Below are 27,737 nucleotides of genomic sequence, written 5' to 3'. Positions count from 1 at the left end.
TCTAATTTGCCCCACATTACACATAAATGAACCCCTAAACCTTCAATAAAAACATTTTTCTCAGGAAAATTACCCCTATTAGAAAGTGTGGCAAAAATGTTAGCTTGATCATCTCTCTCCATACAATGCTTAGCCCATGCAATCAATTCATGTTTCTTTTCTGGAGGTACAGTTTTATGAGTGACAACCCTTGCCCCGCACCCTGATCGACTACAAGCGGTACAGGACCACTTCGAAGAGGGGGGGGGGCAGGCATATTTGATGGAGGTACTGTTACTGGTGCAATAGGAAGAGGTGGAAGAACAGGTGGAGGAACAACGACTGGAGGAAGAGGAACATTAGGAGGAGCGGGAACAACAGGAGCAACAGCAGGAAGAGCAGGAATAACAGCAGGAAGAGGTAAAGCAGCAGGAAGAGGGACATACGGAGGTGGCGCAGAGGCACCAGGCCTTCGTTCATTTAGAAATTTATCAATAAGTTCATCAGAAACATGGAAATCTTTAGAAGGATAGATTTTCTGAATGCCAAGTGAGAAAGCCCTATCCATATTCCTAGCTGACTCAGATTGTTTATCTTGGTCATACAACAATGCTCCTTCGGCGTTCGTTTTATGACGGCGTGCATGTTTTTCCCTACTCTTAAGTTGCTGTAACGCTTCTTTTTTCCAATTCTGCAAAACATCAAATGCTGCAGGTCTAGCCTTTTTCTTTAATAGAATTGACTCTAAATACTCAATACGAGGGATTTCAAAACTACCATTGATTGGCCCCTGAAGTTCGGAGGCATGTCTGGTTTGTCTGTGCCAAGTATCATAACTACCAATACCATGCTTACAGTACATAGTACAAGCCGGCGACCCCTCCTGTGGTGCCGGACGGCTAAATTCCAAAGATTGTCTATCGCTGCGGAATATCGCCCTGAAACAGGTAGACAATTTCCCAGGCATATCAAAATATTGGTGTTACCTGGTCAATAATTGTGTCTGCAGATACAATGCGCCAAAACAAATTATCAGGATACTTAAGAATTTGGTCACGACTCACCTGATCAATCCTAAGGAGGTCCGATCGGATTTCAAATTCTTTTTCTAACAAATACTACCTTGTGTTTGGTGATTTCGGCAAAACTGCCTGCCTCGATAAATGGACCCTCGTCAAGATGCCGTCTCGGACCACAAGCTAATTGTCCAGGGATCGGGTCGTGCAGCGCTGCTGACGTGTCGCGTCTCATTCAGAAGGGGCCCCCTACACCGTCCGATCCTGGTCCGATAGCCTGTGTCAACCTTCAACAATCCGGCATCAATCTTAAGGGTCCCTATTCGGGCGCCAACTGTGAAAACAAAGAGAAAAATTCGAGGCTGAGTACCCCAAAAGGAAATACACCGAACACAGGTTACAAAGGAACATACAAAGAACTTTAATTTATACTGAACAGTTTCAAAGGACAAAACAATCAGATAGCTATCGGCCCTCAGTACAACACAGTGAACTCCAGCATGGTTCGGTGTGCTCAGCGAGTGGGATTGTACATTAGAATTAGTCGCACTTTTATACCCTTTGCGAACATGATGTCAAACCCTCCTGCGAGTTAATATTCCTCGAATACATTACTGATCTAGGGTTCATGCCGAGTTGACACATCTATATTCTTAGGGTTTGCCTTTAATGAATTCACCAACAAGTCTACATGGTAACAGTGGCCCTCATTAGGACCTTGGCGGAGGACCATGGCGCTATTAGCACCATGGTCCATGGCGCTAAGCTGCCAACTCCGCCATGGGGGTTGGCGGACTTACCGCCCCATTCCGAGGTTGGCGGGGCGGTAAGTCCCCAATCCCCATTTACCCTTCCCCATTCCCATTTCTGGCCCCATAGGGCATAATGGGAGTGGGGAAGCCGTTAATTACGCCACCGTAAATTACGGTGGCGTAATTAACAACAAGGTCCCTTAGCGCCATGGATTTTAACGCCTGCTAAAAGCAGGCGTTAAAATCACCATGGCGCTAAGGGAACTCGTACTCAGGCGGTAAGGTGCGCCATGGTTTACGCCGGCGTAAACCCCTTACCGCCTGGGTCCTAATGAGGACCAGTGTATTTTAGGATCCCTCATAGAGTCTTCTCAAACATTAATACAATGTAGTTAAACAAGTGTTCTCAGTTCAGTATTTGGTTACATTGTTCGTAACATATGCTCGTGGATTAGTTTTATTGGCACGAGTAATCCACACAGGTCAACGAAGGACAAGGTCTCAGTTCACGACCCCAACAAGTGGCCTGCAGGCAAGTTACATATTAGTTGTACGCAGAGGTCAAGACAGCCATGCTGTATTTCAGAATGACATTGTCCACCATTTTAACTCACAAGGTGACTTTACAGAGAGAACCTAAAATGGCGGATTGACCTAAAATGGCGGTTACATTGATTCTAAGGTCAGGACCTTGCAACACGGATTTCTTCGCAAGTGGCTTACAAGCAGCTTGGCGTAGGCCAATATACATATATTCATTGCAGTAGGAGGCACGATATAATTTCCTGTTTGACATTCCAAGGGCACTTTCTCAGGGTGGTTTTGTGGGAACAGTGGATTGGCCCATTACCATCATTAAATGGCACCTGGGACTTTGCGGGATCGTGGGCTGCGGAGGGATTTTAGGTGAAATAAGATTGCACAAGATGAGTATGTGCAGCCTCTCTATGTGCCCCTTCCCCAGCCATATGCAAGCAGTGTTCCGTTTGGTGTGGATGGGGTGCCACCACTATGTCCACCGGGATGCCACGCTGTGTTGCAACATTGTGCAGGACACATGCTGCCACAATGATCCTACAGACTACTGGTGGTGAATATAGCAACACATCACTAGAGTGGTCAAGGGAGCGGAAAAGTGACTTGAGCACTCCGAATGTGCGCTCCACTATGCTCCGAGTTGCATTATTTGCAGTGTTGTACATTACCTTGGCAGGTATGTTGGGGTTGCGTATGGGCTTCATTGTGTATGTGCTGAGAGGGTAGGCATTGTCCTCTGTAGAGGTGAGAATGGTTGTCATTGTCATTTGTTGACAGTATCTATTGGTCTGTGTGCAACATGCATGCATGTGCATGGCCATTCATACTCACCAATGAGCCATGTGTTGCCATGCTTACCAGCTTCCAGGGCCTGGTGTAGCGGGTACATCCTGAAGATATAACTATCATGTCTGTTGCCAGGATAGTTGGCATACACTTCAGTAATGATGTCCTTAGCATCACACACAACATGAACATTGATGGAGTGCCAATGTTTCCGTTTGCGGTAGATGTGCTCTTTTGCTCAAGGTGGACGTAGAGCAACATGTGTGCAATCAATGGAACCTAGCACTTTTGGGAAGTGCGCCACCCCTTTAACATTCTTGACCACTGCGTGCCTTTATGCCAGTGTTCTGGGCATATAGATATGCTGGCAGACAGAAAAACGTGCAGTTATGATTGCCAACACCTGGTGTGAGCAGTGTAACTGCATGGCCTGTGAGATGCCACCTACTATGGCAGTGGTATGCGGGTATGAGCCAGTGGCCAAAAAATGCAGAACATTGAGCACCTTTTTCAAGGGGCTCAGTGCTTGGGAGAACATGGTGGGTGATGTGAGGTCATCTTCCCACTCCGTGACCAGGTTGAGGATGATATGGGGGTGACCCAAAACCTGCCACAGACCTTGTCGTCAGGCATCCCAAAAACGTTGGATCTGGGTGGAAGATCTGGGTCCTGGCCATCCTCCTCCTTCTGCGATGTCCCATGATGACTGCTGCAATCAATGGTGCATTAATTGTGGCTGTATCGCATGTGCTTTTTATGCATTTGTTAGTGTGCACATTGGTGTTTACACCTGCTATAACGTGGCGTAGGTGTTTCTGGATTTGCACGTGGGTTTTCACGTGGCAGCCTTCCCTGTTCAATTCCATAAAAATATTTGATTTGTGCGCGTATGGGCAATGTGATTGTTTGACGGTGGAGTGGCCATCTTAATGCCCACATTTTCGCTTGTTCTTCCTCATTGCATGTTTTCTGCCCCCTTTATAGGTGGCGGCGCAGGGCCGGCTGCCCCTCCTCTTGGAGTCTCCCGCAAGGCGTTCTTCAGCTGGCAGTGACGTGTGGACCGGTGCGGATTCCTCACAAGTCCCCGGTAAACCTTGCGCATTGTGTTCCATGAATCAACGAACAGGGACCTGCGCACAATTTCGCATGCAAGTCCTGTTTTTCCGGCGCAGATTATTACATGAATCAGGCTCAAAATATATTCTCGGTATTGGATTTCCCTACAGAGTATTACAAAACAAATAACAGTAATTCCAAATGTCTGAAACTGACGATTTGATTAAAATCTCACACGGCAGTGACATCTACGGAGGAGGAGCAGTGGTGTCACCCAAATTCCTTTAGTTGGCCTTTAGCAAACAGAAATCAAGTGGGCCAGTCCCTGCAGAGCCCTAGATTGGGGGAACATTATGCAACATCCCAGGACCGAGCCCTCTTAAAGCCCTGGTTATCGCAAGTCCACATGTGTATCACAACTCTATAAAACGCCATCATAAATCAACACATACACAAGTAGCCCCCGTGTAGTTTCATCCATCTACGCATCTACGATGAGTTTCATTCCTGTTAAATCGATTGCATGTGCTTATGCTACACTAGTATGCTATGCTATGCTATGCTACCCTATTATCGTACTTTACTTATTTTATGTTAAGCAGCCAACATTGTCAAGCTACGTGGCCAGGTCATGCTGTACTACGCTATGTGGTCGCAATATGCCATGCTACTTCATGCAATGTTGGTTTTGCTATGAAGTGATATGTGAATTGGTTTCAGTTGTTATGATGTCATGTTATGTTTTATTGTTATTCATTGTTATGCGATACATTTAAGATCTGCGTGCTACAGCGCCACAGCACGACTACAAACCGTATTGCAGAACAGTCGGGGTGGCTTGGCAAATTATACAGATCACTTAAAAGAAAAATAATGTTGGTTTTGTAAAAATTGTATTACAATTAAATCAAATAAAGAAAAAAAAACAATGTATTTGCAATAGAACAAAGACAGTCATTTCTATATAACAGCATCTACCTCTCTGCTCTCTCTTGTGTGACTGCAGGACAGCAAGATAAGCAGGGCAGAATGCTGGGGGCGGGGGGGGGGGGATTTCTCTCTCAAAGGAAGGAACTGTTACTTTCGGGGGAGGCTTGGCACAGTTTCAGTGGTTGCAGTACAACATGTAGACTATTCCATTTGCACAAGATGCAACTCATGTTACATCAGCACGTGTAATCTAAATAAACAGACCAATTCATGCTGAAGGCTGTTAAAATGCCAACTGTTTGCACAGGTACAGGTTTTAAACGTAAGAGTGCCTGTCCTAGCAAAGTAATGGCTAATGGTCATTGGCCTGTGTTTGAGAATGACATGTACCCATAGGTGGGTAGAATGCCTTTTCAGCTACTAGATTTGCATGCAACTCTGGATTGAGTTTGCTGACTTTTAGACCATTTTATTATTTAGGATGAACTGGCACAGATTTAAGATCTGTGTGCTGAAATGCTGCAACGCTTCCACGGGTTTTCAACTGCATTGCAGAAACGAAGGAAGTGGTGTGAGTGCAGGTTTCACGGAATAGTTTAATATTGTTGCAATAGAACAAATGCAAGCATTTCTTTTTAATGGCTCCTACCTCTCCGTTCTCGCTCATTCCACTGTAAAACAAGACAAGCAGGAGAGAGGTTAGGCAGGAGAGAGGTTAAGAAGGAGAGATGTTAAGCAGGAGAGAGGTTAAGAAGGAGAGAGGTTAGGCAGGAGAGAGGTTACGCAGGAGAGAGGTTACGCAGGAGAGAGGTTAAGGTGGAAATTGTGCTCTGACATAGCAGCTGTATGCAGCTTCTGTTTGAACTACCTGGGCCTGCTTTAGGATTCGGTAAAGAAGTGAGGGTTGAGCGTTTCATCAAAATGCGAGGCCCATAATAACGGGTGTCTCTTGGGTGTACGCACAAAGTTCAAGAAGATGAGAAATGGACAAGGTTATAATTACATGTGGTCTGTGTATCCCTGCTCAACTCCCTGCACAGCCTTTCACCCTTCACCCTTAATCATCAGAGAAGCAGTCTTTGATTGGAATGAGTTTGACGCAGACGCTTGTGGTTATGGAGAGGATATGTATTTTGTGGGGCGTGGCAGGATAGCGTTTGTGCATTTTTTTCCCCTTTTTTAAAAATCTCAGCCATGCTGCACTCTCTCATGCACAACTACTCCTCAACCCCCTAAATTACTTGTGTCTTGTTTTTCAACTGAGGCAGTAACAATTGTTTCTCAACCAACAACATGTACCGTCAAACCTACAGTACATTTGAGTAGTGGCCACTTTATTTTTCCAGTAGTTCATCAGAATATAGCTCCTCTAGTCCCCCATGTTCACCACCCAGACTTCCCTTGTGGATTGCCGAATGAGCACCCCCTGTAGGACCCAAAATCATTCTGCTTTCATAGGGTAAATGCAATCCAGATTATGAAGAGTGAAATAGACTGGAAAATCCATATAACTCCAAGAAGAGCCCAGCATCAGCTAAACCCTATCACAATGGTGTGGTAGTTCCCAAAAGGCTGATATCAGAGCCGAAAAAAGCATACCCAGCCAGATCCATGCCATTATTCTCAGTGGGGCAACATATCAAAGGCCACCCTCACTGAAAAGTGCCCTTATTTCCAACCACCTTTCCCGCCTCTCGAACATGGCCATTTGGGTACCTATGGAGTAAGAGGTTTTCACTTTACTCTTGCCTCGGCACTGCCAGAGATCAGCACAGAATACTCCACCTGAAATGCTGTGAGACTCAAGTTAATGCATAGTTACGTCACATGGGTCCCTAATTGCCTCTTATTGTTGTTTTTACTGTCAGCTACCCTATGGCTTTTGGACCACCCCATCCTCACCCAGTGGATTGGCACCAATTGGAAAGCACTGTGCTGGTCAGACTCTGTTAATCTTAAAATACATTACCACATGGTCTGATCAGACAATCACGGTGGGTAACCAACATGGGAAACTGACTACCAACGTGTTGCTCTGCACAAGAAAAACAGGAACTGTGAAATGGGTGCAAGTTTTTATTTTTGATCTAAGTATTTGTACTTATTTTTTTGGACATAGTGCTTCGAAGAGAAACCCATACAATGATACATCCAGAAGTTGGAACATTCCTGAAGACAGATGACTTTCAACTGAGCATAAGGGTATGATAGGGGTACCCGTTGATGAAAGGGGTATGTTAGGACATGTATCAGGAAGAGCAGCTAAACAGAGTGATATCAAATGTATTCAGGGAGAGGGTATTTGACATTTAGCCACTAATAACACATCTAAATGAATAAATAGTGTGTTTTAATGATCTTACTGCTTACCTGTAGTGCTCATTCACAAAGTCTAACAGAAGGGCGTATCTGCCATGGAGACAGTAGATGAACTGGGCTAACCATCCTTATTCAAATGAAATACATCTCTGCCTACTGAAAGGAACCATAAAAGGACCCCCCTGGTAAAAGCTACTCGATGAGTAGTTCAGTAGATTAGATAATCAGTGCAAAAACCTCTCTGCAAAATACATAGAGGTACGTGTAAAGGAAGCAGGAAGCAAAGCTGGATTAAGAGGAGGAAGAGTTGCATAGAATAATGAAGATTGCTGGTAAGTAATTGGGCCATGAACTTCCTTGCTACTGTCTTTGTTTCTTTTATAACATACTCATCACAGTAAATATAGTATGATATGATAAGTAATTTATAACGCGCCTGTACACAAGAGATTCTTGGTGCGACGAGACAAGGAAGGGAGGACAGAAGGAGGACAAAACAGCAATCTTACTAGGCCTTGAGTCATTCAGATCACGCAAGTGCAGGGGGAGGGATGGGACGAAGTGCCAGGGTATGTGAAGAAGGCACCAATTAACTACCTCCTTTAGTTTTGATAGAACCACAAAAACGAATTGCTACTTAATACATGCACATAAGGTGGATTTGTAGGTATGTTGGAAAATAACTGATAGAAACAAAGACAACAGCCAATCCAAAAGAACTCTGGGAAGGTTCAGTCACATGAAGACATTCACAGGATACAAATATCCTTAGCGTTGTGTTGAACTTGAGCTGGTGTTCTACAAGCCACCTGAGGATGATCCAAACTGGTCGAAACATGTACATGTCTTGGCAAACCATATGAAACTACACTGCCGAAAGAAAAAGCATTATATGAATGCAAAAATAAAAGGACATAAGTTGACGTATTAAAAGGATATTGTAATTCTTAGAAAGAGCAAGATGCTCACACACCAATAAGAACAAATGTCTCATCGCACAGCAGGTCTCTTGACGTTTTCATTACAGATATGTCGATTGATCCCTGACCAGGTCAAACGATGGAGACCGCCTTTATTATTAAAAAAAAAGCGACAGAGTGCTTATGGTAAACTTTAATAATAAGCATCAACATACAATGACCTCCAACTTGTTGTTATTGAGCTTGAGAGAGTGTGTTATAGTCCAACAAGAAACAAACTGGGTCTCATCGCCTGTAACGCTCACCTGATTCTCGCAGAGGCGCCGGTCTTGACTGGGCGACTACCGTATCTTCAAAGGTGATGTGCAGCACCCGGTTGGCTCTTTGGGCTGGACCTCTGTGCCCTGTATGCCTGACGTGCAGAGTAAGATGTCTGCAGATAGAAAATACGGGGTTAATGAACTGGGGTTATTGGGGTGTCCCTATCTCTTTCCTCTTCTCCTCTCCTGTAGACCCCCACAGGTTAACGCTCTCACCTTAGGTAAGTGAATGCCGAGCTCTCCATCTGCCTCGGGGCAGGGTGCTGTAACCAGTTTCTTCACCGGATAGGTAGCGCAGGCCTCTTGACTTCAGAGGACTGCTGTCCGTCGTTTACTGCACGAACGGTAAGTTTCGAGTAACTCAAATGTATTTAAAGTCTTTAATAATGATGTCTCTTGTTTTGCAGGGTTCCGGCGATGGCGGATGACGGGCTGAAGTGCCTTGAAGATGGAGCCCGTGTGATGAATAGAAGCGCCTGGAAGCACGTAAGTAAGCGCTTGTTGCCAGCTTCACAATGCGCTCTAAACTGTCTTTTTATTTTGCAGGTACAAGTTCGGAGCGGCTGCAGGGTGCCGGGATACCCACTGGGTTAGATGTGGAAAGGAGTAATGGCACGTGAGTATTAAAGTTCCCCAATGTCTTTAAACGCACCTTGTTTTGTCTTTCAGATGCGGGATGCAGCGCCGACGGCCTCCGGAGCGTGCGAAGAGTTGGTAAGCTTTTGTCTTTCAGATGCCAGAATACAGTGTGAAGACCTCCGGAGCGCACGAAGAGTAGGTAAGCCTTTGCCTTTCAGATGCCGGAATGCTAACCTGTTCTTTCTTGTCTTTATAGGTGTTGCTGAAGACTGGATTCAGGATGGTAAGCCTTTTTCCTTAGGCCCAGGATCAGATGCAGAAGACACGATGAGCGTTCTGCTGCAGAGGATGCAGAATAACGCAAAGCAAGATTCATCCACCGGGTGTGGTTTAAATAGCCTCCTGTAGTGCTTAGGTGTCTCCTTCCACAGCCACGCCTAAGTAAGAAAAGAGTTCCTGGTAAGAAAAGAGTTCCTGCCTTCCAGAAGAGTTCCAGTGTTCTGCATCTAGGGAGTGGCTCCTGCCCCACCCAACAGGAAAAGTAGTTCCAAACAGAAGAGGATCAGAGGCTCAACTGGCAGGCAAGTAAGCAGCATGGTCTGCTGCAGGTAAGTCCACCCAAGCATTATGAGCCCGGCGCTTCCAGCGCTGGGACTGGGCATATTTATGAGCCTGGTGCCACTGGCGCCAGGACTGGGTCCAAAAGGTCCCCATTGGGACTGGTTGGCACTCGGAACCTGGGTTATGGATCTGCTTCCAAGGGAGTTGGGAAAACCCTGACCTTTTGGAAGCAGAGATCATGACATCGCCAGAGGTGTAGAAAAAGAACCCACACGATGCAATGAAAGCAGCGAAGAGGTGAACATCAAGGGTATGGAACATGTAAGCCTGTCATGCATCACACGGGAGGTTTTTGAGTGAGGAAGAAGAGCGAGGCAAAAAGAGGTTTAGGTGGTTAGTGGGTAAAATCAGAAAGCCAACAAAGGGCAAATCCCACATTCCCACAAACACACAGGCAGCCAAGAAGGATATCATGGTCGACTTTGTGGAAGGCTGCAGAAGATCAGGAGTTAGCAGACCTATGATGCCGTCACCATTTCTAGGCAACCAATGCCAGTAAAATGGCAGATTATGTGCCACTGCCTGGGCGGCACTCCTCTTAATAGAGTTGGAGAATGCATTTTTTGTTAAAGTTCTGGAGTTGACTTGTGGCAGCAGGTTCAACGATGTTAGCCAGGACAAAGAAATAGACTGATAGTTATCAGATACCAAGGGATCCAGGTGTGTTTTATTCGTAAAGAGGGTGTACTCTTTCAGTGTTTATTTCTCTACATGACCTATGAGGTCTGACTCCCATGGCTAGCAGGCGTTGTAACCCTTCAATGTCTCTTCCTGAGATGCTTTAGGAGTATTCACTCCAGTATCCAACATGTGTTATATTTAAGTGTGTTTTTCATATGAGCATTTAGGAGCACAGGCTTCTGGAACCTACATGCATTATAATCTTTCAGTGACACTTTCACCAGATGCTTTAGGCGTCATGACTCCTGTAGCCAGCATGCATTGTAATCCTACAGTGCCCATGATTGGAGCTTCTTTGGGAGTTTTTACTATTATATTGAGCATGCAAGGTACCTTGGCACTGTGGCCTTCCCAATTCATCCTTGGCACATGCATTCCAATTTCCAGCATGCATCCGAGATTGACAATGTGTCAATCTCAATGCCCTTAAACTCTATGCAGTTGCATGCAACGTTTCTAAGCCACTATGGCTAGTTGCATAAGTGTTTAGCCTTAGATGTGTTTCTATTGGCTGGGCCGTCGTTGCTTCTTCTCACTGTGGCATATGGCAATTGTCCATGGGTCTCCACATCAAGCTTGATTCTGGACTTCACTGCCTCTGCATCTCTAATTTTGTGCCGCAATCTGGTCTCCACCATTGATCCCCACATTGAATCTCACTCTGGCAGCATCACGTTGCCCCACTGGTTCATGTCTTTCCAGTTATTTCTGCTCTCAACCTTCCTCCATGTTGTCCCAGCCTTCTCCTCACTTGTAAGGGCTCCAGTCTCATCCTCACTGATATTGCTGAGCGGCTCCATGTTAGACATCTGCTAATCCCTCACAAGGCAGCCTTGTCCTGATGCTTCCTTGTGGATCCTCTTCAGACTCTTGAAGGTTATGTTACCTTTGGTAACCACACCATTCACAGATGCTCCTCCTGCCACATATTCACATATTTCAAGCCGGCAAGAGACTTCTATCCAGCATCAGGTCTCCCTGTGGCATATGTGAAAGGCACTTTTTTATGTGCCTCAACACGCCTATGCCTGCTGGAAAATAAGTTGCGAGTGCTTGTAAATTGGATGTATGCCTATGTTCATTCAATATGCCCTTTAGAAACACCTTAGATATATATATATACATAGCATCTTCCAGGCTCCAGGAATACACCATGACCTCTTTAGTCACTTGCATATTTCTTTTACTCTGAAGAAGAAATACTTTTGCACCCTCCTAAAACCTTGTATTGCTAAAGCCAGATTCCTGGTGAGAACTTTCACTTCATCTGAATCCCCCAGAGCAATGATCTAGTCAGCCATCAAGAGGCAGACGACAATGGCCACTCACTGAAGGAGAAATATGGACTCTGCAGCACATGGGTCTGAAAGGTCACACACAAGATGCTTGCTTTTAAATAGACATTTTCCCTGAGCCATGGATTCAGTAAAAACATGAAATGGTCCCCTGCTATTGTCTGTTAGAAATCTGCTGTCAGGTTTTCATTCAGCAGATTCAGATATACCAAATCCCATTTTACCGGATCAGGGGAGTGTGGGATGCGAGGGTATCCCCTGCTTTCCATGTTCGGTAAAATGGGATTCAAATGTTGTGGGGGTGTCCCCTGTTTCCATTACATGTATTGCTGGGGGACAATAAAGTTACAAGGGGGACCCTGCGGTGGCAGTTCACATCCATGTGGGAAATAGGGAACTGTTGTGCAGGGGTGGGGGGAGTTGGGGCGCTGGAAAAAAGTGTGTTGGTGAAAGGTAAGTAGGGGTAAAAGGGTAGCGGGTAGGTGGGATGCAGGCAAATGATCTGCGTGATCACTGAGCGGCTCAATTTTCGGATTCAACATTTATTTTCGTCATCGAAATTTCAGGCCATGCAGTGATCACATAGATTCTTGGAATATACCATATGTTGCCCCAGTCCGGGGCAACAAAGTCACCAACCATAGAGTGCATGCACAAACAAGATCCACAGGGAACAAACACTAATGTGCTGTGCAACAATGCGTGCAAACCCCTTTTGGGCTTCTATCTATGCGCTGCATGCAAAACAGTAATGTGAGTAGTGAGAATAGTGAGCAAGGGGTAAGTCTCTCGTAACCAGGACTAATGTCTGGCAGAGAGACTCCCAGGACCCCCTTGTTAATTTGCATATTTAAGTAACTTTGGGTCTCACCCTAAGTTACTAGGGGAATCCAGACGTGGACCCCTTGATCACTATTCTTAGAGAGGCACAGATCCACCCTACTGATGAGGTCCAACCAGACCGAAACACGTGTCTGGGGTTTCTGTTGGAACTCTTGTTCAGAGGAGAATTGCCTAGCATTTCGGTGCTGGACTGCCCCAGGGCAGGACAAAGACTGATATGTTTTGGATATTTCTTCTCTGTGAAAGATAGTGAGCTAAAGACTCTGGGTAAGTCTCTCGTAACCAGGACTAATGTCTGGCAGAGAGACTCCCAGGACCCCCTTGTTAATTTGCATATTCTGGAGTACCACCAGCTGTGTCCAGAAGAACTTGAGAAAAAGAAAATGTATCCCCATCTTCCATCCACTCATATCCCAGCAGGAATGTATAAGGAAGAAAAGACCAATGTAGTCACAGAAAAAATATTCGTATAATGAAACAAAAATTAAACCTGTGTTTGACCCCATACCATTGACCAGTTGCAAACATAAATAAAATATGAATTAAATTAATGCTTTGAATAATAAATAAATTAAACAATAAAATTGAAATATTGGTGGATAGTAAACTGTCCTGGCTAATTATCCAGCATAAAATGATTTTGAAACTATAGTAATTATATATAATTACAAAAGTGTACATGTTGGATACAATTGTGTAGTAGGGTTGCAGTTGCAAACTCACGCCTGCCTCACAGAGTCAGAGACAAATCAGGTTATTGGAGAAATTCCTTTTTTATGGAGTCATCTCAAGGGATGGAGATGTTTTTGTTAACCCCTTAACTGCTGAGGGTTTTCACTCCCAGTGCTGAGCCCTTTTTTGGACATTTCGGTATGTTGCATTCAATCCCTTGTAACATTTCTGTTACAAGTGATATCCCGGCCAAATGTGCACCCTTTCCTTCCCACATTTAGGCGGTCATAACACCATCAAGCATTCCTAGTTTCCTGCAGGGGGGTGTTAGAAAATAACAACAAAGTTACTACATTTTGTGTTTTTTCAGAAAATGCTAAAGCAAATGATGTACAAAGAAGCCTGTGCCTTCGTCCTTGTAAGGGCTAGCGACAAATGTTTTGGTGTTCTGAACTCGCCATGTTCCAAGCTTTCGGGAACAGATTGAGTGGAATAAAAACAACATATGTTTTATAAGGTAACCATCAGTTTTGTCAGAGGTAGGCGATGTTCCCCTTTTTTCAATAGGACATGCTTGGACGGAATGGAAGAGGAGGATAGGAATGCTGAATGGGAAGACAGAAAGGCATACATTTCTGAAAAGTAGGCAAAATTACAAGTTCAGGAAGGGGTAATTTGTGCAGGTCAGGCAACAACTATGTAGCACAAATTTGCATAGTTTGGGGAAAAAAGTAATGTGCTGGACATGTTTGGACTTGTAAGGTAATGACTTCTGTGAATATCGAGAAAATCAATGCACCGCTACATTCCCCTGACTCTTCTAGTTAGGATGTAGTTGTAAGGTTTCAATAAACAAGCAAAACCACAAGCCAAAAACAGAGCCATGGTACACAGGATGTTTATACTAATGGCTGAAACAGACGTATATAGAATTTGAAAATAAGGAAAACAAATGTGGTGAAAAATGGCAAGCAAACATTATTTGAAAGAGCACAGGCAGACCCTTTGAAGTATAGGTGACATGCACAAGTTACAAAAACGTACAGTGCCTAAAGTAGCAACTAAATGTAGGTCAAATTTGGGAAATGAAAGGGTTGTGTAACAAAGTGCAGTAGGAAATGTATGAAAATGTTACCCACACCTAGAGAAAACAACAAATGTCCCACATTCCCTCAGGTGTCCCTGTAAAAATGGTACCTCACATGTGTTGGTGCGTTTACCTGGGTGGAAAAGAAAAAGGGTTAAACGCCCCCAGCCCATTGGCGGTACCAGGCAGTCCCAGCATGTGTTGGTGCACTGGCCTGCGCACAAAGGGAAAAGGCTAAACATCTGGTACATCAGACACCCAGGAGAATACTGGATTTGCCCATCTGGAAAACACAAAGATTTGGGACTGGGGTGTCGCAGTGACCAAGGAAAACACAGAATTCCATGCATTTCTGAAAAGAAGACATCTGTGGGAATCCAAAGCGGTCTGGCTTTTGTAAATTGCCCTAGAATATTATACCTACAAGTCCCTGCAAAGTCCAAAATGTAAGGAAACAAACTAGGTTTTCAGACAGTTGCCACCAGCAAACCATTGAAACACGCAGACAACAACACATGTCCTACCTTCCCACATTTCCACAGGTGTCCCGATAAAAATGGTACTTGTGTGGGTACACTTACCTGGGTGCAAAGGGAAAAGGCTAAACCACTGGTATATCAAAGGGTCTGGGAAGAGGACATTTTTAGGTTTTTGGTCCTTTGCACAACCCACAGATTTAGCCATGGGGTGTCACAGCCACCAAGAAAAACAGCAAACCCCATGCATTTCTGAAAAGAAGATACCCGTGGGAATCCAAAGAGGTCTGACTTTCACCAATCGCCCTAGAATGTATTGTCCACAAGGCCCTGAAATTCCAAAATGTAGGCAAAATAAATCATATTTTGAGACATTTTCCATCAGGAACCCATCGAAGAATGTGGGAAACAACACATGTCCTACCTTCCTGTGTTTCCACAGGTGTCCCGAAGAAAACGATACCTCACATGTGTGGGTGTGCTGACCTGGGCACAAAGGGAAAAGGCTAAAGCATGGGTACACTCAACGCCCTGCGAAGTTCACATTTTGACTGGATTTGGCCTTGTTGACAATCCACACATTGGGGCATGGGGCTTTGCACCCTCCACGGAAAACAGGGAACCCCATGCATTTCTGAAAAGAAGATAATCGTGGGGATCAAACAAGGTCTGACCTGAATGAATCACCCTAGAATGTATTACTCACAAGCCCTGGCAAAGCCCTAAATGTTGGCAAAGAAACACCATTTTGAGACATTTGTCACCAGGACATCTCCAAAACACACAGGCAACAATGCATGTCTTACCTTTGAGTGTTTCCACAGGTGTTCTACCAAAAACGGGACCTAACATGTGTGGGTGCTGTGACCTAGGGGCAAAGAGAAAAGGCTAAACCACGGGTACACCCAACACCCTCCGAAAAGGAAATTGTGACTGGATTTGGCCTTGTGGACAACCCACACATTTGGCACTGGGGTGTCGCAGCCACCAAGCACAACAGGGTACCCCATGCATTTCTGAACAGACGGTACCCATGGTAATCCAATGATGTCTGTCTTGGGTGAATCGGCCGAGAATTCATTATACACAAGCCCCAGCAAAATATATTTTTTTTGCAAAACAAATAGAATTTTGAGACATTTGTTAACAGGAAGCCACCAAATCACACTGGCAACATCACATGCCCTACCTTCCCATGTACCCACTGGTGTGCCATGTGGGTGCACTGACATGGGTGCAAAGGGAAAAGGCTTAACCACAGGTACACCCAACGCCCTGACAAGAGCACATTTCACTGGATTTGGCCTTGTGGACAACCCACACATTTGACCCTGGGGCATCGCAACCACCAAGGAAAACAGGTAACCCCATGTATTTTTTAAAATAAGACACTGGTTTAAATCCAACGAGGTCTAACTTGCATGAATTGCCTTAGAATATTTCACCCACAAGCCCCAGCAAAGTCCAAAATGTAGGCAAAAAAAACACAATTTTTAGACATTCGCCACCAGGAAACCAACGAAACACTCAAGCAACAATACATGTCCTTCCTTACCATGTTCCCACAGGTATCCTGATAAAAATGGTACCTTACATGTGTGGGTGCAGTGATCTGGGTGCAATGGAAAAAGGCTAAACCATGGGTTCACCCAATGCACTGCGAAGAGCACATTTTGGCTGGATTTGGCCTTGTGGACAACCCTCAGATTAACTTGCATGAATCGCCTTAGAACATGTTACCCACAAGCCCCAGCAAAGTCCAAAATGTAGGCAAAAAAACACTGTTTTTAGACATTTGTCACTAGGAAACCACCAAAACACATGGGTAACAACACATGTCCTATCTTCCTGTGTTCCCACAGGTGTCACAATGAAAACGGTACCTCACATGTGCGGGTGCACTGACATGGGCGCAAAGGGAAAAGGCTAATCCACAGGTGCACCCAATGCCCTGGGAAGAACACATTTTGATTGAATTTAGACTTGTAGGCAACCCACATATTTGGCCCTCGGCCATTGCAGCCACCAAGGACAACAAGGAACTCCATGCATTTCTGAAAATAAGACACCAGAAGAATCCAAGGAGGTCTGACTTGCATGAATCACCCTAGAATGTATTACTCACAAGCCCTGGCAATGTAAAAAATGTAGGCAAAAAACACAATATTGAGACATTTGCCACCAGGAAAACACGAAAACACGTGTGGTTGCGTATACCCGGGCAGGAAAGAAAAAGGGTTGACCGAACCCAAGTCCATCGGCAGTACCAGGCAGCCCCAGCAGGGTCACTATCCCCCCTTGATGGGAAAAGCTGTAACGCAGCACAGCCAGAGCTCCAGGATGGTTGGGGGTGATGTTCTTGGCCTTGTGTCTTGTCTCCAATTTGGGTTGATCGTCACAAAGTCCAGCAGCAGTCCCAGGGAGCCATGTCAAGGTCACCATCCCTCCCCGGTAGGAAAGGCTGTAACACAGCAAAGCTAGAGCTCCAGGACAGCCGTGTGTGCGGCTCCCGGCCATAGGCGCCTGTCTCCCATATGAGGTGACTGTCCCCATATCCAACAGCAGACCCAGGGAGCCTGGCCAGGGATACCATACCTCCCTGGAGGGAGAAGCTGTAATGCATCCCAGGCAGAGCTCTGGTATGGCTGGGGTTACTGCCTCCGGCCTTGGGTGCCTGTCTCCAATGTGGGGAAACCATACACAAGCACAGATGCAGTCCCAGAAAGCCCAGTCAGGGTCCCCATGCCTACCTGGAGGGAAAACCTGTAACAAAGCCAGGCCAAAGCTCCAGGATGGTTGGGGGTGATTTCCCCAGACTTGGAAGCCTGTCTCCTGTGTGGGGCGACCGCCCCCAAGTCCAGTGACAGTCCCAGAGTGCCCCGGTAGGGTCACTGTCCCTCCCCGAAGGGAAAAGCTGTAACATAGCAAGGCCAGAGCTACAGGGCGGTCAGCGGTGATGTCCCAGGCCTTGAACACGTGTCTCCAATGTCAGTCGACCATCCATCAGTGGTCCCAGTGACCCCTGGCAAAGTTTCCATCCCTCCCAGGAGGAAAAAGCTGTAACGCAAATTCGCCAGAGCTCCAGGATGGGGTGATGTTCTTGGACTTGGGTGCCTGTCTCCCATATGGTTTGACCATCCCAAAGTTCAGTGGCAGTCCCAGGGAGCCCTGGAAAGGTCACGATCCCTCCCCAGAGGGAAATGCACTGTAAGGTTGCATGGTCAGAGCCCCAGGACAGCCGTGGGTGCTTTCCTCTGGCCTTGGGTGCCTGTCTCCCATGTGGGTGAACTGTCCCCAAGCCCAGCGGTGGTCCCCGGGAGCCCCAGCAAGTTTCCCATTCCTCCCTGGAGTGAGAAGCTGTAACACAACCCAGCTAGAGCTCTCGGATGGCCCAGGGTGCTGCCCCCAGCCATGGGCACCTGTCCCCAATGTGGGTTGACCGTACACAAGTACAGCAGTGCTGCTAGGGAGCCCCTGCAGGGTCCCCATCACTCCCCTGAGGGAAAAGCTGTAATTCAGCCTAGCCACAGCGCTAGGATGGCTGGGGGTGATGTCCCCAGACTTGTGCGCGTGTCTCCTATTTGAGTCAATGGTCCCCAAGTCCAGCGATGTTCCCAGGGAGAGCCGGCAGGGTCCCCATCCCTCCCAGGAGGGAAAACCTGTAATGCAGCCAGGCCAGAGCTCCAGGATGGTAAGGGGTAATGTCCTGGTCTTGGGCACCTGTCACCTATGTGGGTCAACTGTCACCAAGTCCAGCGGCAGTCCAAGGGAACCCTGGCAAGGTCACCATTCCTCCCCTTATGGAAAAGCCCTAACACAGGGTGGCCAGAACTCCAGGACAGCTGGGGTGACTTCCTCTAGCCTTCTGCGTCTGTCTCCCATGTGGGTCAACCGTCCCAAAGTCCTGACCGGAGGGAAAAACTGTAATGCAGTGTGGCCAGAGATCCAGGACAGCTGCAGGGAGTGCCCCCAGCCTTGGGTGCCTGTCCATGATGTGGTTCAACTATCCCCAAGCCCAGAGGTGGTCCCAGGGAGCCCCCGCAGCGTCCCCATCTCTCCCCAGATGGAAAGCTGTAGTGCAGCCCAGCCACAGCTCTAGGATGGCCTGGGGTGATGTCCCCGGGCTTGGGTTCCTGTCTCCTATGTGGGTTGACAGTCCACGGGTCCAGCAACGGTCCCAGGGAGCCCTGACAGTGTCCCAATGCCTACCTGGAGGGAAAACCTCTAACAAAGCCAGGCCAGAGCTCTAGGATGGTCGGAGGTGATGTCTCCAGCTCATGGTGGCTGTCTCCCATGTGGGTCGACCGTTTCCAAGTCCCAAGTCCAGCGACGGTCCCATGGACCAAAGGCAGGATACCCATCCCTCCCTGTAACGCAGCCAGTTCAGGGAATTAGGATGGTCGAGGGTGATGTACCCAGCCTTGGGAGCCTCTCTCACATGTGGGCCAATCGTCCCCAAGTCCAGCGGTAGTTCCAGGTAGCCACAGCCAGAGCTCCACAATGGTTGGGGTTGATGTTCCTGGCCTTCGGCACATGTTTCCCATGTGTATTGACCGTCCCAAAATCCAGCAGAAGTCCCAGGGAGCCATGGTAGGGTCACTATCCCTCCCTGGAGGGAAACGCTGTAACGCGGCACAGCCAGATCTCCAAGACAGCAATGGGTGCTGCCCCTGGCCTTGGGCACCTCTCTCCAATGTGGGTCAACTGTCCCCAAGACCAGCGGTAGTCCCAGGGAGCCCCGGCAGAGATCCCATCCTTCCCTGGAGGGAGAAGCTGTAACGCAGCCCAGCCAGATCTCTAGTACATCCAGGGGTGATGCCCCCTGGCCTTGGGCACCTGTCTCCAGTATGGGTCGACCGCACACAAGTACAGTAGCGGTCCAATGGAGCCCCGGCAGGATCCCTATCCCTCCTCTGAGGGAAAAGCTGCAAAGCAGCCTAGCCACAGCTCTAGGATGGCTGAGGGTGTTGGCCCTGGCCTTGGGCGCCTTTCTCCTATGTGGGTTGAACGTACCTAAATCAAGCAACGCTCCCATGGAGACCTTACAGTGTCCCCATCCCTCAATGGAGGGAAAGCCTGTAATGCAACCAGGCCAGAGCACCAGGATAATCGGGGGTGATGTCCCCGGCCCTGGCTGCTTGTCTCCCATGCGGGTCGATCATCCCCAAGTACAGCAGCATTCCCAGGGAGCCCTGGCAGGGTCATTATCCTTCCCAGAAGGGAAAAGCCGTAATGCAGCGATACCAGCATTCCAGGACATCGGGAGTGAGGGCCTGTCTCCAATGTGGGTCGACCATCCACAAGTCCAGCGGTGGTCCCAGGGAGCCCTAACAAGGTCCCCATCAACCCCTGGAGGAAAACCTGTAACGCAGCGAGGCCACAACTCCAGGGCAGTCATGGGTGATGTCCCCGTCATTGGATGCCTGTCTCCCATGTGGGTCAACCATCCCCAAGTCCAGTGGCATTCCAGGGAGCCCTGGCAGGTTCACTGTTACTTCCTGAATAGAAACGCTTTAATACAGTCTAGTCCAAGCTCCAGGACAGTTGGGGGGGTGTTCCTGGCCTTGGGCGCCTGTCTCCAATGTGGGTTGACCACACAAAGGTACAGTGGCGGTCCCAGGGAGCCCCGGCAGGGTCCCCATTAGTCCCCAGAGGAAAAAGCTGTAACTCAGCCCAGCCACAGCTCTAGGATTGCTGGGGAGGATCTCCCCAGCCTTGGGCACCTATCTCCTATGTGGGTCAACCAGCCCCAAGTCCAGAGACGGTCCCAAAGAACCCTGACAGTGTGCCCATCACTCCCTGGAGGGAAACCCTGTAACGCAGGCAGGCCAGAGCTCCATGACAGTCCAGGGTTATGTTCTTGGGCTTGGGCACCTGTCTCTGATGATGGTCAACCGTCCTTAAGCCTGGCAGCAGTAATAGGGACCCCGGCATGGTCACCATCCCTCCCTGAACGGAAAATCTGTATTGCAGCTCAGCCAGAGCTCCAGGATGGTCGAGAGTGATGTCCCTGGCCTTTGGCTCCTGTCTCTAATGTGGGTTGACCATCCCCAAGTCTTGCAGCAGTCCTATGGAGCCCCGGCAGGGTCATTATCCTTCCACAAAGGGAAAAGCTATAATGCAACGAAGTCAGAGCTCCAGGACGATCAGGGGTGATGTCCCCGGCCATGAGCACCTGTTTCCAATGTGGGTCCACCATCCAGAAGCCTTGCAGTGGTCCCAGGGAGCCCTGGCAGGGTCCCTATCCCTCCATGGAGGGAAAACCTGTAACGCAGCGAGGCAACAACTCCAGGGCAGTCATGGGTGATGCCCCATCCTTGGTGCCTGTCTCCCATGTGGGACCACCATCCCCAAGTCCAACGGCAGTCCCAGGGAGCCCTGGCAGGGTCACGTTCCCTACCTGAAGGGAAAAGCTGTAACAGAGCACAGCCAGAGCTCCAGGACGGTTGTGGGTTATGTTCTTGGCCTGGGCACCTGTCTCCGATGTGGGTGGACCATCCCTAAGCCTGGAAGCAGTACTAGGAAGCCCCGGCAGGGTCACCATCCCTCCCTGAAGGGAAAATCTGTAATGCAGTAAGGCCAGAGCTCCAGGACAGTCAGGGGTGATATCCCTGTCCTTGAGCACCTGCCTACCATGTGGTTCAACAGTCGGCAATCTCAGCGGTGGTACCAGGGAGTCCTAGCAGCAACCCTGTCTCTCTCCAAAGTTACAAGCTGTAATGCGGCATTGGCCAGAGCTCTAGGGTGCCCGGGGGTACTGCCCATGCCCTTGGGCACTTTTCTCCCATGTGGGTCGACCATCCCTGAGCCAACAGCAGTCCCAGGGAGACCCAGTAGAGTCACCGTCCCTGCCCAGATGGAAAATCTGTAATGCAGCAACGCCAGAGCTTCAGGATGGTCGGGGGTGATGTCCCCGGCCTTGAGCACCTGTCTCCAATGTGAGTCAACCATCCACAAGTCTTGCAGCGGTGCCAGGGAGCACTGGCAGTGTCTCCATCCCTCCAAGGAGGAAAAACCTGTAACGCAGCGAGGCCACAACTCCAGGGTGGTTAGGGGTGATGTCCCGTTCTTGGCGCATGTCTCCCATGTGGGTTGACCATCCCCAAGTCCAACAGCAGTCCCAGGGAGCCCTGGCAAGCTCACCATCCCTCCCCAGAGGGAAATGCACTGTAATATTGCATGTTCAGAGCTCCAGGACAGCCGTGGGTGCTTTCCTCTGGCCTTGGGTGCCTGTCTCCCATGTGGGTGAACTGTCCCCAAGCCCAGCGGTGGTCCCTGGGAGCCCCAGCAAGTTTCCCATTCCTCCCTGGAGTGAGAAGCAGTAACACAGCCCAGCTAGAGCTCTCGGATGGCCCAGGGCACCTGTCTCCAATGTGGGTTGACCGTACACAAGTACAGCAGTGCTGCTAGGGAGCCCCTGCAGGGTCCCCATCACTCCACTGAAGGAAAAGCTGTAATGCAGCCTAGCCACAGCTCTAGGATGGCTGGGGGTGATGTCCCCAGACGTGTACACCTGTCTCCTATTTCGCTCAACTGTCCCCAAGTCCAGCAATGTTCCCAGGGAGAGCCGGCAGGGTCCCCATCCCTCCCAGGAGGGAAAACCTGTAATACAGCCAGGCCAGAGCTCCAGGATGGTAAGGGGTGATGTCCTGGTCTTGGGCACCTGTCTCCTATGTGGGTCAACCGTCCCCAAGTCCAGTGCAGTCCCAGGGAACCCTGGCAGGGTCACCATTCCTCCCCTTATGGAAAAGCTCTAACATAGGGTGGCCTCCTCTAGCCTTCTGCGCCTGTCTTCCATGTGGGTCAACCGTCCCAAAGTCCAGCAGCAGTCCCAGGGAGCCCTGACCGGAGGGAAAAGCTGTAATGCAGTGTGGCCAGAGATCCAGGACAGCTGCGGGGACTGCCCCCAGCCTTGGGTGCCTGTCTATGATGTGGGTCAACTATCCCCAAGCCCAGAGGTGGTCCAGGGAGCCCCCGCGAGGTCCCCATTTCTCCCCAGAGGGAAAGCTGTAATGCAGCCCAGCCACAGCTCTAGGATGGCCTGGGGTGATGTCCCCGGGCTTGGGTGCCTGTCTCCTATGGGGGTTGACCGTCCCCAAGTCCAGCAACGGTCCCAGGGAACCCTGACAGTGTCCCAATGCCTCCCTGGAGGGAAAACCTCTAACAAAGCCAGGCCAGAGCTCTAGGATGGTCAGAGGTGATGTCCCCAGCTCATGGTGGCTGTCTCCCATGTGGGTCGACCGTTTCCAAGTCCCAAGTCTAGCGACGGTCCCAGGGACCAACAGCAGGATACCCATCCCTCCCTGGAGGGAAAACCTGTAACGCAGCCAGTTCAGGGAACCAGGATGGTCGAGGGTGATGTCCCCAGCCTTGGGAGCCTCTCTCACATGTCCCGAAGTCCAGCAGTAGTTCCAGGTTGCCACAGCCAGAGCTCCACAGTGGTTGGGGTTGATGTTCCTGGCCTTGGACACCTGTTTCCCATGTGGATATACCGTCCCAAAATCCAGCAGAAGTCCCAGGGAGCCATGGCAGGGTCACTATCCCTCCCTGGAGGCAAAAGCTGTAACGCAGCACAGCCAGATCTCCAAGACAGCAATGGGTGCTGTCCCTGGCCTTGGGCACCTGTCTCCAATGTGGGTCAACTGTCCCCAAGACTAGCGGTAGTCCCAGGGAGCCCCGGCAGAAATCCCATCCTTCCCTGGAGGGAGAAGCTGTAACGCAGCCCAGTCAGATCTCTAGTACATCCGGGGGTGTTGCCCCCTGGCCTTGGGCACCTGTCTCCAATATGAGTCGACCATACACAAGTACAGTAGCGGTCCAATGGAGCCCCGGCAGGATCCCCATCCCTCCTCTGAGGGAAAAGCTGTAAAGCAGCCTAACCACAGCTCTAGGATGGCTGAGGGTGATGGCCCTGGCCTTGGTCGCCTTTCTCCTATGTGGGTTGAACATACCTAATTCGAGCAACGCTCCCAGGGAGACCTTACAGTGTCCCCATCCCTCGATGGAGGGAAAGCCTGTAATGCAACCAGGCCAGAGCACCAGGATAGTCGGGGGAGATGTCCCCGGCCCTGGCTGCCTGTCTCCCATCGGGTTGATCATCCCCAAGTACAGCAGCATTCCCAGGGAGCCCCGGCAGGGTCATTATCCTTCGCAGAAGGGAAAAGCTGTAATGCAGCGATACCAGCATTCCAGGACATTCAGCAGTGATGTCCCCAGCATTGAGGGCCTGTCTCCAATATGGGTCGACCATGCACAAGTCCAGCGGTGGTCCCATGGAGCCCTAACAAGGTCTCCATCTATCCCTGGAGGAAAGCCTGTAAGGCCAGAGCGCCAGTATGGTCAAGGGTGATGTCCCCGTCATTGGATGCCTGTCTCCCATGTGGGTCAACCATCCCCAAGTCCAGCGGCATTCCCAGGGAGCCCTGGCAGGGTCACTGTTACTTCCTGAATAGAAATGCTTTAACACAGTCTAGTCCAAGCTCCAGGACAGTTGGGGGGCAGGGGTGTTCCTGGCCTTGGGTGCCTGTCTCCAATGTGGGTTGACCATACAAAGGTACAGTGGCAGTCCCAGGGAGCCCCGGCAGGGTCCCCATTACTCCCCAGAGGAAAAAGCTGTAACGCAGCCCAGCCACAGTTCTAGGATTGCTGGGGAAGATGTCCCCAGCCTTGGGCACCTGTCTCCTATGTGGGTCAACCAGCCCCAAGTCCAGCTACGGTCCCAGGGAACCCTGACAGTGTGCCCATCACTCCCTGGAGGGAAACCCTGTAACACAGCCAACCCAGAGCTCCAGGATAGTCCAGGGCTTGGGCACCTGTCTCTGATGATGGGTCAACCGTCCTCAAGCCTGGCAGCAGTAATAGGGATCCCCGGCATGGTCACTATCCCTCCCTGAACATAAAATCTGTAATGCAGCTCAGCCAGAGCTCCAGGATGGTCAAGAGTGATGTCCCCGGCCTTGGGCTCCTGCCTCCAATGTGAGTTGACCATCCCCAAGTCTTGAAGCAGTCCTATGGAGCCCCGGCAAGGTCATTATCCTTCCACAGAGGGAAAAGCTATAATGCAACAAAGTCAGAGCTCCAGGACGGTCAGGGGTGATGTCCCTGGCCATGAGCGCCGGGCTCCAATGTGGGTCCACCATCCAGAAGCCTTGCAGCGGTCCCAGGGAGCCCTGGCAGGGTCCCCATCCCTCCATGGAGGGAAAACCTGTAACACAGCAAGTCCACAACTCCAGGGCAGTCATGGGTGATGCCCCGTCCTTGGTGCCTGTCTCCCATGTGGGACCACCATCCCCAAGTCCAACGGCAGTCCCAGGGAGCCCTGGCACGGTCACCTTCCCTCCCTGAAGGTAAAAGCTGTAACAGAGCACAGCCAGAGCTTCAGAACGGTTGTGGGTTATGTTCTTGGCCTGGGTACCTGTCTCCGATGTGTGTGGACCATCCCTAAGCCTGGCAGCGGTACTAGAAAGCCCCGGCAGGGTCACCATCCCTCCCTGAAGGGACAATATGTAATGCAGTAAGGCCAGAGCTCCAGGACAGTCAGGGATGATATTCCTGACCTTGAGCACCTGCCTACCATGTGGTTCAACAGTCGGCAATCTCAGCGGTGTTACCAGGGAGTCCTAGCAGCATCCCTGTCCCTCTCCAAAGTTACAAGCTGTAATGCGGCATTGGCCAGAGCTCCAGGTTGCCCGGGAGTACTGCCCATGGCCTTGGGCACTTTTCTCCCATGTGCGTCAACTATCCGTGAGCCCAGAAGCAGTCCCAGGGAGACCCAGTAGGGTCACTGTCCCTGCCCGGATGAAAAAGCTGTAATTTAGCGAAGCCAGAGCTTCAGGATGGTCGGGGGTGATGTCCCCGGCCTTGAGCTCCTGTCTCCGATGTGAGTCAACCATCCACAAGTCTTGCAGCGGTGACAGGGAGCACTGGCAGTGTCTCCATCCCTCCAAGGAGGGAAAACCTGAAACGCAGCAAGGACACAACTCCAGGGTGGTTAGGGGTGATGTCCCGTCCTTGGTGCCTGTCTCCCATGTGGGCCAACCATCCCCAAGTCCAACATCAGTCCCAGGGAGCCCTGGCAGGGTCACCATCCCTCCCTGAAGAGAAAAGTTGTTATGCAGCACAACCAGAGCTCCAAGATGGTTGGCGGTGATGTTCCTGGCCTTGGGCAACTGTCTCTGATGTGGGTCAACCATCCCTAAGCCTGGCAGTGGTACTAGCAAGCCCCGGCAGGGTCATCATACCTCCCTGAAGGGAAAATCTGTAATGCAGCCAGGCCAGAACACCAGGACAGTCCAGGGTGATGTCCCTGTCCTTGGGCACCTGTCTACCATGTGGTTTGACCATCGGCAAGCCCAGTTGAAGTCCCAGGGAGCCCCAGCCGGGACCCCGTCCCTCCCCAAAGGTACAAGTTGTAATGCAGCATTGGTCAGAGCTCAAGGATGGTCTGGGGTACTGCCCATGGCCTTGGGCACCTTTCTCTCACGTGGGTCGACCGTCACTAAGCCCAGCTGCGGTACCAGGGAGCCCCGGCAGACTCACCATCCGTCTCTGAAGGGTAAAGTTGTAACACAGCGCAGCGTAGCCAGAGCACCAGGACAGTCAGGGGTAATGTTCTTGGCCTTGGGCGTCGGTCTCCCATGTGGGTTGACCATCCAGCGGCAGACCCAGGGAGCCCTGGCAGGGTCACCATCCCTCCCGGAGGGAAAAGCTGTAACACGGCATGGCCAGAGCTCCAGGCCATCCATGGGTGCTGACCGTGGACTTGGGCGCCTTTCTCCCTTATTGGGTGGATTGTCCCCAAGCCCAGCAGCGGTACCCGGTAGGATTCCCATTACTCCCTGGAAGGTGAAGCTGTAACGCAGCCCAGCCAGAGCTCTAGAATGGCTGTGGGTGCTGCCACCAGCCTTTCGGTGCCTGTCTCCAATGTGGGTCAACCATACAGAAGTCCAGCAGCGGACCCAGTGCGCCCCATCCTTTGCCTGAGGAAAAAGCTCTAATGCAGACCAGGACACTCTGTGGTCCTGACCCTGGCGTTGGGCAACTGTCACGCATGTCGGACTTCTCTATCGACAAGCCCACTGGCCATCCTACGGAGCCCCAGCAAGGCCCACATTCCTCCGAGAAATGAAAAGCTCCAACGCAGGGTAGCCAGATCTCCAGGACAGTTAGGGGTGATGTTCCCAGCCATGGGTACCTGTATCCCATGTGGATTGACCGTCCCCAAGTCCAGCAGCAGTACAGGGATCCCCGGTGTTAAACGGGATATCATATTGTGCCTCCGTCATTGTATATATTGGCCTAAGCAAAATCGCTCTGCGAAGAAATACGCGTTACAAAGTTTTGACCTTAGATCAACTTAGCTGCCATTTTAGGTCCATCTGCCATTTTGATTCCCATTTCAAAGTAACTCTGTGTTCTAAAATGGTGGACAGTGTTTCTCGCTTGTAACTTAACCTTCCTGACCTTCGCACAAAAGTCAATGTCTAAACTGCCCGTTGGCTAAATGTTTGGGTCATGTAATGAGACCTTGCCCTACGTTTGACCTGTAGATCAAGGATTACCCGCGCCAACAAGTTATATCCATGGACATACATCAAATACAATGTTATTTAAATACTAAACATGAACACTTGTTGAACTACATTGTATAGGACATGTACTAAGGCTTAATGTTAAATCCGAAGATACACTGTTGCCATTGTGACTTGTTGTTGTACAAACTGGAAATAATCCAAATGCATATAATTGGACTAATTAGAAGTGAACTCGGCATGAACCCTAGACCGAGAATTATTAACCTACAGAGGGGCTGGACATTACAATTGGAAAATGTATAAAATATGTGAATATTTAGATGTCCAGCACCTCT

Source organism: Ambystoma mexicanum, chromosome 12, assembly GCF_040938575.1.
Source record: "Ambystoma mexicanum isolate Mex_15411 chromosome 12, UKY_AmexF1_1, whole genome shotgun sequence".
NCBI lineage: Eukaryota > Metazoa > Chordata > Amphibia > Caudata > Ambystomatidae > Ambystoma > Ambystoma mexicanum.
This window is presented reverse-complemented; position numbering follows the sequence as displayed.